Source organism: Heliconius melpomene, chromosome 17, assembly GCF_056956725.1.
Source record: "Heliconius melpomene rosina isolate 202511_hmr_F chromosome 17, ASM5695672v1, whole genome shotgun sequence".
Taxonomy (NCBI): domain Eukaryota; kingdom Metazoa; phylum Arthropoda; class Insecta; order Lepidoptera; family Nymphalidae; genus Heliconius; species Heliconius melpomene.
The window spans coordinates 12,805,573-12,819,385 of NC_140405.1; the positions used below are offsets into that span (position 1 = coordinate 12,805,573).

At 35.3% G+C, this 13,813-nt stretch overlaps 1 protein-coding gene across 1 annotated transcript in view; it reads left to right on the forward strand.

Moving 5' to 3' along the window:
- The first annotated feature begins 4,488 nt into the window (after positions 1 to 4,488).
- The window catches only part of sim (bHLH transcription factor single-minded), a 33,522-nt gene continuing 24,197 nt past the window's right edge, over positions 4,489 to 13,813 (forward strand). Inside the window, exon 1 of the mRNA XM_085200939.1 lies at positions 4,489 to 4,782. The gene's annotated coding sequence lies outside the window, so the exon portion shown is untranslated. The remainder of the gene's footprint in view (positions 4,783 to 13,813) is intronic.

Genomic DNA, 13,813 nt, shown 5'->3' on the forward strand with positions numbered 1-13,813 from the left:
TGAGTTTGTTTTATTAAACGTATCTACTTATTTCAGGAACAAAAAAATGAAAAATAATTCGGCAAACAGCAGTTAAGACACGCCGTTCTCCATTTTCTCAATCATTCAATACGTGCCTCGAGTTTGAATGAGAAGTAGAGAAGAACGTGTCTCAACAGTCAACACCAAGTTGATCCTTTCTTTTTTAATTCGAAATCAAATCAAAAGGAGTTGTTTACCCGATTGCGGCGAAACACAAAAGAAGGATTATGTTTATAGCATGTATATGTGTACGTCTGTTCCTTTGTAACTGTAAAACCAGTGAACTGATTTTGACAAACCTCATTGGATTTGTCTTGATGGCGCGAGTGTTACTGGATATGTTCATTTAGTTTATCGCAGTCCGAGTTTTTGTTTTGTTTACAATTGAAAAACACTGTCCTCAGTCGGTTTTAATGTCATTTTATTAATTTTTACTTGGAAGAATGAATTATTCTCATTTTGTCATTAATTCAAGACGATAACATGTGATGTTGAGAACCACTACTAAATAATAAATGGCTCGAATAGGTATTGGGCGGTGCGTGGGGAACGGAATGTTGAAGTTCTGAGTTCTATCTGTCTACCGTGTTATATGCGGGATACAACGTAAAGCTCAAAGACATAAAATCGTAAAGCACTCGTGTCGTAATCGTTTAGTGTTAATGCGATTATATGGATGGGGTCGAGAACACTTTCAGGGTTGACAATACCTATGTGACATATATTTTCAAAGCAGCTTCACGTTTTCTCTCCTATAGCAGTGAAGGCAGAGAGAACCTATTGTTTAGACACTTTGTTCTTCACGCACTACCCATTTTTGAGACAGTGCGTGCTGAGTGTCTGGCCGATTTCAAAGCCGTGCTTCGTCTACCAGACCGACAGAAGACAGAAATGAAAACAATTAAACTAAAATCGTTCCCGTTAATTAGTTCTGTACTTTAAAGGACTGCAGATATGGTAACCTGCACGCAGTCTTGAGAAAAATGATCTTGACAGAGAGTCAATAAATTAATAGGCCGCAAAACCTAAGAAGGTATGAAACGGAGTGTCTTAGCATATTTTTTTTATCTTACGATTTTATAAAGTGGTTACAATTAAACCAAACAAAACGTTATCATCTTTGTACGCTGCGCTGGGTAGACAGAAGGAGCCTGGGAACCTAGTACTAAGACACTTTCATTCCCCATTATCCGTAGAATTCTTTACACATTTCGTGTTCAGTGGCAAAACTTTATCAGAACGAGGAAAGTTATTGTTAAAAATAATATTAAATATTTAGTTGCAAAGAGTGCGAATCCACGACTGTTTTTACAATCGCACCCTTTTGACCCTGTGCTACGACGACCTTAAATTTAAAATAATTATAATTTATATTAATTAAATTCTACAACATTTTACACAACCCTAACCTACAAGGGGTAGCAAATTGGTTCAATTTGTAATAAAATGGCGAACGTAACGACTCCACTGTACTGTGCCAGTAATTATAACTTGTCTTCGAAATTGTTATTTTTTTATTATTTAAGTAGATACTTTACTTGGCTTAGATTTTATATTTCAATGGATTTATATGTCAATGCAATAGCTTTAATAAATATATTACAGATTAAATTATACAGACAATTATTATTATATCTACATATAAGTACCTACTAATATAAAAGTTTTAAAAAATTATGACATAATGTTATGGTAATATTGATGACAGGTTGTAAGTTCGGTTTGCACTCGATTAATGAAATATTTAATATTTTTATTTCCTCGCTTTGGTAACGAGGCAAAGCGTAACGTTGAGTTCCGCCACTCAACACACAATGTCTTGATAATTGGACAGTGCTTAAGAAATAATTTATCTCAATAAATCTATCTTTGCCTACCCTGCTTTACTTAAAGGGGGAAAATGTGTACTAAAGTAGAAAAAAGTGTAGATATATATTACTAGTCTACCTATAATTTTTACCTCATTATATTTTAAATATTTAATAATATAATAACAAACATAAAATACTTACTAGATTTTACATTGTAAAGCAAAATAAATATTTTATAGTTATATTGCACATAAAATTCCTTGTAAATAATAATATTTTCATCAATAAAATGTACACAGATAAAATATAAAAATATGTAAACTTATTACAATAAATTCTTTGCCAGTTCAGTTTAAAACATTGAATTATAAATTCGTACCAAACTTGTCTATTGGTTTAGAACCGACCAACCAGAGCGCAGTATTCTTGTAGGCGGGAAGAGGCAAACGTCAGACGCAAATGACGTTTTTATTTTTTTTAAAAACCGGTTCCGTTTAGCGCTTAAGCCCGAAATGGTTATTCAGAGGTTTTTTATGGTGTCATGAATAATAAAATATTTATTTTTACGATACGATATGTTACGTTGTTGTCAAAGTGAATGGTATATATTTTTATTTTTAAAGAAAGTTGTCTGAAAACATTGATGGAATTAATATTTTAAATTAAATGTTTTTTATTACGTGTTTACTTAAATACAAATTTTACATTTAGTATAATATTAATAGTAAATATTAGTTTTTATTAAATATTACAATTCGATATATTTCTTTCCCGAGCAGAATTCAATCTACAGTCATCGATTTCGTTATGATATCGGCTCTACATTTCTATCTACCTACAGTTGGACATCTGACTGTAAACTTGGCTCAAGTAAGGCTCTGGGTTAAGTGTCTCTAAGACACTGGGTTCATTTCGCCGATATGTATTATTCTTAATTAATTATATAAGAATGATTATATAAGAACGCTATAACGCTGTATCCCGCATAGGCAGAGCAGAGCAGGCAGAGGGAATCTAGTGGTAAGACACTTCGTTCCCCACTTTACACCGAATTATTGGAGGCATTGTTTAGTGGCGAAACTTAACGCCTGCCTTAACTTCAGAGCGGAGAAATGGAAATATAATTTTAAATATTTATTTAATTTTAAATATTTAATTTTATATATTTCACTTTGTCGATTGGAGATTATACCCACAATTAGTCGCATTTACAGTCTTAATTTGTGCCCGTACGTCACTTTAATAGTTTGGATATAAACTATATCTGGTTTAGCCACGTTACGCGCCTGCCTAAGAAGTATGTAGGATGCAAGTGCCTTGCTATACCAGCATTTATCATATCATATATTGCATATATCCTGGAGTGTGACCTCCCGGACGCCCAAGGAAGCGCTGGTTGGATATGATGAGAGCCAATGGTCTAACCACCCAGGACGCAAAAGACCGTGCAAAGTGGAGTAGGTTGATTAGGAAGGCAGACCTTGGTAATAGCCGGGATTAATGCCAGGAAGAAGAAGAATCATAATTACGTGTATAATGTAAAATTCTTACTTACTTACAAGTTAAGTACCTATAGTAGGTATAACAAAACAATCTACAGAGTCAAAAGGTTGAAATCACGCCTTTTATATAGAAATCCTAAAAAGGCTCACGCTTAGTAATATCATTTTATAAGAATTATTTGTCATCATACAATTGAAAGGTGTCATGTCATCGTCGGGCAGTAAAACTGGAGAAATGTTTTATGTAGAGTATTTAAATGATATTTTTTATTACAATTAGTAAGGCAAAGTGCGGCGTTCAGTTCCGCCACTAAGCACGCACTTTTTTTTTGTATCTAAAATATTCGGAACGAGAGAATGTCATTTCTTAACACTAGGCAATGTCTAAATATGAAATATAAATACAGAAGTTAAAAACGTATTAAATTAATTCATTGGTGGGTCGCCTTACTTCACAGATTGATACGGTCGTATATTACAAATTCCCAAGTTCAAATCCAGAAAATGAACAATAAACAAGTGCTGGTATATATAAATATGAAAAATATCCCATTTTATTATTGATATTTTTTGTATTAACATAACTTCATTTATGTTAATCTTACTTATTTACAAAAATTTGGAAATTCCAAGGAAATTTAGCATTATTAAAGGGCTTCTATGGAGAGAATTGATATTAAAAAAAATATTTTTCCATACATTTTGCTATTATCAACGAAATCTTACGTTTTGCTTGAACTACATCCTGTATTCCGCATTTACCAGTGGAAACCGCCAGTGGAGTCCCCACGCACCAACCAATTTACGAGTCATTGTTTGTTGAGTGACGGAACTCAACGCCGCGGTTGATAGTGTTATCAGAGCTAACAAAGGAAAATAAACCTTCATCTATAAAACTCGAAATGAGAATCGAACCTACAACCTGTGTCGCTGCGCCATTACGACATCATTAACTCTACATACATATTTATTACCTAAAATTATACACTATTTAATATAAACAACTATAGAGCACTATAAATTGCATATTAAATTAATTATAACATAGAAATTATGTGTTTATCTATCACACCTTAGCCTGTTACCCCCTCCCGTTCCCTCCCTTATCCCTCTGGACGCAGGAGAGGGACGGGAAGCCGTCAGTCACCAAACAACGTTTGCTGTGATAACACGTAAAGGTCACAAATTGACCTGTTAATTAATAATAATAACAGTGATTTACTTATATATTTTTATAAATTTATTAATCGAGTGTCCAATAAAAAATATGATAATAAAATAAATTATTTTTTTGTAGGCTGTTTAAATTGCGATCGCGGTATAGTGTGTGATGTAAATTTAAAAAATGAGTACGTTTTTTTGATTTTTGTGTTCTATGTGTTTTGAACTCAAAATGGCGACTTTTTCTTTTGTGTTCAGTGTTTGTGATCTAACAGGATTCTTATAAGGTATTTTCTTTAATATTAGTATATAGACTATAGTGTAAGTTAAACTAATGTTAATTATGGATTTAAATATATTTTTTCATATCTGTTTCGTAAATTTATATCAATATATTTTTTATAGCTATACGTTGCCCGCCTGCGGCTTGCATATACCCTAGTGTTAAGACACTCCGTTCCCAGCGCACTGCACAATTTTTGGGACATTGCGTATTAAGATCGAACTCACAACCGTCGCGTTTAACGCTGTGCCGCTGTGCTACAACGGCCTTGTTTATCAATGTTTTTAATTAAATATTAATAAAAACCGATAACGTTTAAAAACTCCTGTAACTCTCCTCTCCGCTCCTTCCAAAACTCCTTCCTCTGTATCTTACTAGGTAATACTAACGACTGCTCACGTGCTTGTTCTAAATATCTAGCTAGACATACAAATCGCGGTGTTGAGTTCCGCAACAACACGCAATGTCTTAAAAAATTTAGCGGATAGTTAGGGAAGGGACGGTGTGTCTTATCACTATGTTCCCTCTGCCTCTGCCTATGCGAGATATTGCATTAAGTTGAAAAAAATATAAAATTTGGATTAATATTTATTATGGTTGTTGTTTCAAAGCCTCCTTTTTGTATTTTACATTTTGTTTATAGTTGAAAGGATATGAAGTAAGCTGCCTTCCGATCCAGACCTTGTTGTGGTCCTAGCACTACTGAAATATTTATGTAATTTGATTTAAGTGTTTTTTTTTGCCTTATAATTGAATAAATAATATTTTAATTTTAGATTTGATAAGGGTGCTAGTTTCAAGCAACTTCCTTATCATTAAAGGAAGCAAAGAAGATTTTGTTTTACCATATTGGAGAAATAAATGTACCATTTCCCCGAGTGGGAATTGAATCCACCGCCATTTTCTATTCCTCATTAGGATATTTATATACTTGGATGAATTATCTCCGCATTGCGTGTTGAGTGGCGGTACAAGGCCGCGCTTTGCTTCGTTACCAGAGCGAGGAACTGAAAATTTATTAAGGTTTGGTTTATTTACGATGTTAGCTATTAGAGGGTGCAGTCAGTTAAAATATGAATTTTCATATACCTAATATACCTATTAGTATGCGCTGGATTCTTATGCAACTTTTGTCTGTAAAGGGAATTATCGGTCACAATCCGTAAAGTTAAAGTTTATTTTCTTCATAAATTAAGCATTTCGGTAAATATATTTAGCACTGGAACTGTAATTTGAGTTTTACACTGGCATATTGTCATTTAATGTAAATTACCGCGTATTCAATCAAAAATAAGGCGGTGGTGCATGGAGTGAGGAGTGTTCTAACTCTGAGTTTCCTCTGCCTACCCTACCCTGCTCTGCTATGTCCAAATAAATATATAAAATAATAGATGGTTCAGCTAATTTCCCTCTATCACCTTTAACGGGTTATATTTTTTTAATGGGTTTTCTGCATATAGCACCTAGGTTATTGTGGTCAGACACTGCTTTCTCCATTTTTCGTTCAATTTTCGAGACATTGTTTGTTGAATGACGGCAGGTACTCGACTCCCCGTTTTGTTTAGAGCGAGCAAAAGAAAATTCCTTGGGTCCTAAATCTTGAGTAGTTTAAAAATCACTTTTTCTCACCTAACATATTGGACCGAGTCAGTCCCGTCGGGATATTTGAAGGTTTAAATATGTTTCAAGCTTATAAATTAATTTTTATTTTTAAATATTTTTAAAAAAATATATATTCTTCCATTTAAAATTATTTTGTATGAGGCCGTCATGGCGGATATTAAAGTTATTTAAGAGGATTTGAGGTCAGACGTGGCGTATGGACACAAGAATGCGAGTTCTTAATGGAAACAGAGTATCGTAACACTAGATTCCCAGGTTCCTTCTGCCTACCCTGCTGTGTGCGGGATACAGCGTGAAACTAAAAAAATAAGAGTTATTTACTTAAAATTCCCGGATATAACCAGGATATGGGGTTAAACGCACGGCCAGCCCAAATAGTGTCGGGTTGCATCTCAAAACGATCTTTTGTTACCGTTCTCTTATAACGTGTTGCTTTTGCCTTTGTTCTTTGTTATAAATTCGACTGGCCATAATAATTTATATGGTTTATTGCCTTTTTGACGTCGGTTGGTACCTTGAGAGTTGAATCGAGTATACGATATATTGGGGTTCCGTCGGTGCTTATAGCGTCGGAGTTAATGACCTATATAAAATACTGAAAATTATTTGCCCTCTGGAAGCTGGTGTTAAGAAAGTCAGTTCTTCAAGCACCGCCCGCTTTTCCCGACATTGTTATGTGGTGGAATTTACTTCCTTTGTCTAGTTAGCAGAGCGAGGAAATGTTAACAATAAATAATACATTAATTGGAATGAGAATCGAACACACAACCGTCGCGTTTAAAATCTGACAATTTGAATTTGAAAAAAAATTGAAGAATGATTAAATAATTAATCTTTCTTCAAATTTTTATATTTTATTTTTGTTCTTACTTTTTATTGACAACATAAAATTAGGACGGAACTCTCGGTTGGCTTTCAAATTCACACTTGACCGGTTTTTTATATTTAATATACGAGTGTTTTGTTGATCCAGTAGTTGCAAAAGAGCGGGTTTAATTCAGTGGAAATCGAATCCACAACGCCAACCCACTGCGCCATGACCGCCTCAGATTCATACTCGTATACGATAAGACAATTTATTTATATAAGTAAATATTTTTTAGTCCACTTTATTTAATCTTCTCCTTGACATCGTTCTTATATTAGTTTTCAATTTGGAAAACAAACTAAAATTATGTTATATCAATATTCGTGTAGGTACCTATACTTTATGTTGTTCGTCTGTTTTTTGTTATAACGTGAAGGTTTTAGTAAAAAAAAGCTTAATTTTTTTTTTTTACTATTTGTTATTTATTATTTCCCACTGGGTAGAAAGGGGAACCTAGTATTAAAATACTCCAAACACCGCGTGCTACCCAATTATCAAGACTGAGTGGCGGAACTCAACGTCGCGCTTTTTCTTGTTACCAGAAACTAAGAAATGAAAATAGCTCATTTCCCCGAATCGTAATCGATCCCCCAACCCTCGCCTTTACATCCTTTACCCCATATTATAAAATACCCAAAAATAAAAAATCTATACATTTCTATTCAAATTAAAAAAACGATGTGCTTTTAACAGACACCTTTGGAGTACTTTATAAAAAAAATCGAAATCGGGTGTAAGGGGGAAGGGGGAGTGGGGTAACTTGCACCTGATTGGTCGACACTGGGCGGGGGTGACTGCCACCAGCCAATCAGAAGGCAGAACGGGGACGTGCCCTATCTATACTTCGCACCCCCAAGCCTTAAGGGCTCTAAGGTTGTGTTTGCGTTGCATTTTGATTGTTTGTCGATTTAATTGATGTTCCCTTTTTTTTAAGGGCAGCTCAGGAACGCCACTTTACGTTTAAGCTGTGACTTTGGATATACCTATTCAATTGTATAAACAGATTTTAAATCTATATAATTGTCCGTTTTTATTAGCGTCAAGCATGGTAGATAGTCACTAGGATAGGGAACCCAGTGTTCGGACACTCCGTTCCCCACGCAACACCCAATTTTCGGGACATTGCGTTTTACGTGACAGATCTCAACGAGTGGGGAAATGGAAATAATTTATTTAACCGAGTGAGGACCGAACTCACTACCATGACTGGCTGATTGCGATAGTCGTCGGTTCAATTTTTAATCAGAGTATATAAAAAAAAAATATAGTTACGGCAAAGGTAACCTAGAATCTAATATTAACACGAATTCGAACGAATTCATTGCGCGGTTTGTATAGTTAATAGAGCGAGGAAATGAAAATGTAAAAAATTTCATCCCCCCGAGAGGGAATCGAACACATAGCCGTCGCATTTACAGCGACTTGCGATGCCACTGTGCCACGACGGCTTCAGTATTAGAGATCATTCTCCGTATATCTGTAGGTAATGAACGACATTAATGTCTGCTATCCAACATGTTATAACGTCTCGAAATGGGCGGATAAGATTACCTTGTAAACGAGACGGTTGTGGGTTCAATTCCCACTAGAGGGAACGAGTTAGTTTTTTTTTGGCCGTTCGACACGCAGCGGCAGCGGCGTTAAGTTTCGCCATTCAACATGCAGTGTATCGAGAATTTAGCGAAAAGCCAGAGCGAAAAACCGGAGTGCCTTAACACACAGGTTTCCAGGTTTCCACTGCCTACTGTGCTATGTGCGTGATATGCATGAGGCTAAAAAATTGGTTATAAAAATAAATACAAGATAAGTAGGTTCGTAAGCCTGTATAATGAGGAACTAAGTGTTTTATCCCTATATTCTTTTTACCAACTCTGCTAAATGTCTAGATATGTGTGAAAACAAAAAAAATAATACTTAAGCACTTACTCATTCCCCACTAAACGGTATTTACTTTGAAATTACTACGAATCAGTGGGTACTTAAGGTGCGCGTGCGCAGTGTTGCCTTTGGCCTACAGTAAGTAGGTATAGGACACGCCGCTTAAAATAATAAAAATAATATTAGAGGCCGTTATGGCGTAGTGGCACAAGCGTGTGAAATTGTGAATGGTACACGCGATGGTTGTATGTTCGATTCTCACATCACGCAAATACAAACGCAATGCATCGGAAATTGGAAAACGAGGAAATTCGAGATATTGATTGTTACCTTCACGCATATAGAAGAGTAGATAGTGGCAAAACTCAACGCACCGTTTTGTTTTTTTACCAGACCGAGGAAAAATATTCATTATTTCGAGTGGGAAAAGCACTTACAATTATGAAATGACAAACTATATTTCATTAAACAACGCTACAATTACAATTGCAATGCTTGTGGGTTCGATTCCCACTCGGGGGAAAGAAATGCCCTTGCTCTGGTGACGAGGCAAACTGTGGTGTTAAACCCTCTGCCTATACTAGTTTGTCTGGGATAACGGGGAAGACATCCTGTTTTTCTGTCTATTGAAACTCGTAAATCGTCTTTTGTTTAAATCGTCGGCGTTCAACACCGCACTAATCCTATACAGCTACGCAATCATAAGTGGTTGTTTATTTAAAAATAAAATCTGAGTGCCACCGAGTATGTAGGTACTTGAGTGGCCGCGTGCGTTTATTATTGGCACAAGTAATGTGGGGGTAACGCTTATCCCGGCCTGAGCGGGCACCCGTGCGATTACCATAAAGTAAACTACAATAATATGCTAAATTACCCGGGATTTCTTTTTGGGTAATGGTTATTTTTTAACCGATTTGGAATGAGAGGAGGCTATCATTGAAAATATTAAACAATTAATTCCACCGATTGGAAATTGAAACTACAAGCGTCGGTTAACAGCTTTTCCAAAATACATGTATTATAAGCTAAAATAATCGATTTAACAAATATTCCTTTTTTGAAGATAATAAAATCAAAAAATCTCTCTTTTTAACCAACTTTTATAAAAGGAGGAGGTTCTCAATTCGAATTTGTTACCTCAGAACCGATTTTGATAATTCTTTTTTTTATTTGAAAGCTGGTGCTTCCAATGTGATTCTATTTAAGTTGGTCCAATCTCACAATGTCATTCTTCTAAATAATGTTCTTTTTTAATTGGAAAGGATGGATATTCTTTAGGGGTAGTATGATGAGAGTTTGGTTAGGTTGTGATTATGGGCTCCATGATAAAGTAACGGAATTCTTTAATTCTTAAGAGCAAATGAACTATACCCGGGTGAATCTTTTAGACTATCCGGATATTTGTGTTATATAATGAAGATGAAGGATACTAATGGAAACTCCTGACTTACTTCCCTTATACCATTCCATATAATTGTGCCATTACAGGCGGCGTTATGTTATAAAGAGGTTTTTATGTTATAAAGAGGGGGAATTCCTCAACGATTATCAGCAATTACCTTTTGTTGGGATTACTTCATACTCGTGGGAATCTAGTGTTTAAAGCGTTGCACTGCGTACCCCGCCTTCAGTGATTCTGATATTACGTGTTGAGTTGCAGAATTCATCGCAGCTTTGCCTTGTTGCCAGAGAGAGAAAAATTTAATTATAACATATTTAATTTTCTCGAGTGGGAATCGAACCCAGAAGCTGTCACGTTTACAGTTGCACGCTTGTGCCACTATGCCACGACTGGTATCTCTCTATTGCCTGTTTAAAATATTAAACTAACAGAGTTACAGAGCATAAATATAGATGTACATATATAATACAGGTGTACGCAAAGGCGGGGCATGACCACGCCTACGTGTACACTTGGTCGTCTGCCAGCTACGGTTTCTCATTTTTTTTTGTGTATTTTTTGGCACAGATAATTACTATTATTACCTATACTTATATCATTTAGGCCGTTTGACTGTAAACGCGTCATAAGTATACAATACCTTAGTTGACCACGGAGGTGACCATTTTACACTGAAGAAAATGTTTTTAACATAAAAATATTTTATTAATAGCGGCGTTGATTTCCGCCACTCAACACCAATGCCCCAAAAATTCGGAGGGAGGTGGTAAACGAAAGTATCTTAATGAGGTACAGAGTGTCGTAGCACTAGCTTCCCAGCTTCCCTCTACCTACCCTGCTATATGTAGGATACGGCGTGAAGCAAAAAAATAGAAAATATTTAATTCAATTATACAATTAAAATGGCAGAAGCACAATTTATACCGTGAAAAAAGTCTGTCCCTTTTTAAATTGACATTTCACGTCATATTATGCAGCACAGATTAAAAATGTTTAATCTCGTTGTTAAATCATTAAGCATAACAAACAACTGGCAATACTTACGTATAGAAATCGATAATAAATCAAATTGTACAAAAGATCATACATAATAATCTGTACGTGACGTTGCAAACGTTGGCTGTATTATGATATTGTCTATACCTACTCTATAATGTATATTGTAGTATTGTATAGTCTGTGGCGTTTGTTTTGGCGGGAAGTTTTATGCGGGTGGATTGTTTTTGATAAAAAATACTGAAATGGTAGCCATTTTGTTAAATCTGTGTACCTACTTATCCTAAGTACCTAATAGTAAAGTAAGTGAGGATATTTTCATTTGATCGCTCTGGTAAGGAGGTAAAGCGCGGCGTTGTGTTTCGCCACTCAACATTGTATTGCAATTATATCAGTGAAAACTTGTGAAACATAAAAAATGCACGTCTAATTATTTTTTATAGATAGCTTTACGCTGTATCTCGAAAATTCCAAGGTAGACAGAAGAGGGAACCAAGAATTATAAAAATAATTAATTCCCCGAGTGGGAATCGAACTTAGGATCGTCGCGTTAACAGTGAAACGCTGTGCCGCTGCGATGCTTAAACGAAGCTTAAATTTAATTTAGTTATAATATAACAAAAAACATGCGTACTTACTATGCGACTAACTAAGTTAGTGGTTTTTAGTGGATTATTTTAAGTAAATAATATTTTTTTTTAATTCAGAAAAAAATATTCAAAATATTTATTTCATAAATAATACGACTACAGATAATAAATTCTATAGAGTAGTAGCGGTGCGGTAGATTATATAGACAACGCCTTCTTTTTTCTAATTTAGCATACCACCCGCCGGCAAAACAACAATTAGTGACAAAAGTCATTCATTAAACAGCCGAAACGCGTGGGAATGGATAAGACCTACTACCGTGTCATTGAAACGACACGTACTATTAAAATATATTTCGAAATATCCTTTTGCCTCAATAATATAATGGATTGTTGATTAAAAAATACATATCATCTAAAGGTCGACGTGAAATGATGATGGCTACTCGGAGAAAATAGTTCTTTCTATTTTCGCGCTCCTGTAACGAGATAAAGCGCGGCGTTGAATCCTGTCAGTCTAATGTCTCGACAAATGGGGGGTATATAGAGAATGGAGTATTTTTCTCCTCTCGTTTTGTATTTGAATCGGCGACCCACGAGACATGACCTTGATATGCTTACCTAGAAATAATATAAAACGTGAGTAGTCGCATTTTAGGCGTAACGTGTGATATTTCGAGCGTCCATGTAATTTTATTTAGAGGTGTTAAATAACAAGTTTGCTTACCAATATGGCTGCCACGCTGTCTGGGTTAATATTCACAAGTAATCATATCTTTTTTTACCGCCTCACTGTATCCCGCACGTAGCGGGTTAGGCAGAGGGAACCTAGTGTTAAGCTACTCTGTTTCATTATAATAATTATATTTATGTCGCAATAAATCATGGGCGGGCACAAAGAATGGAGGGGGCCAGGTAGACGGTGCCCACCCCAGGGCCCACCGCAATTACAACCTAGTGCTAAAACACTCTGTTCCCCATACACCGCCCAGTTTATAACACTTTTAATTAATTGTAGTCCCTAAATTTGTGCATATTTTTGCGGGATAAAGCAGTGAGAACCTAGTGTCAAGATACTCTGTTCTCCGCTTTCCATCACGTTTCGACATTGAATGTTGAGTGGCTGAACTCAATGTCGCGCTTTGTCTTGTTATCAAAGCAAGGGAATGAAAATAATTGATACCCCCATGTGTTAAGTGGGAATGGCATCCACAAGCGTCGCGGTTACGGCCAGACGTGCCACTGGGACACGACGGCCTCAAACAAAGGACTAATAAAATATATTGTAAATAATATTTTACCTAATAATCACTATCAGTAATGAGGGCACAAAGTACCTTCGACCATAGACTATTGTGTTGAATAGAACTGCCATTTTAATTTATTTGTTTCATTAGAGTGTTCACCGTTTTTCATTTGTTTCTTTGTTTTCTGTTTTTTTTTTATTTAAGTTAATTTATGTGTGTTTTTCGTTTTGTGTTTTAGTTAATTTATTTTATTTTATAATGGTGTAATAAAGTGTTAAAATAAAATAAATCAATAAATAGAGTGTTACTAAATAGGCAAATAATCCTGGTTGTGTCCTGTTTTCTAACTATCAGAGTGCAGCTCTATTAGAGCCTTAAATCCCAGACTAAGGAAAAGCTTAATATGAAATATCATAAGCTAACGTTATTTA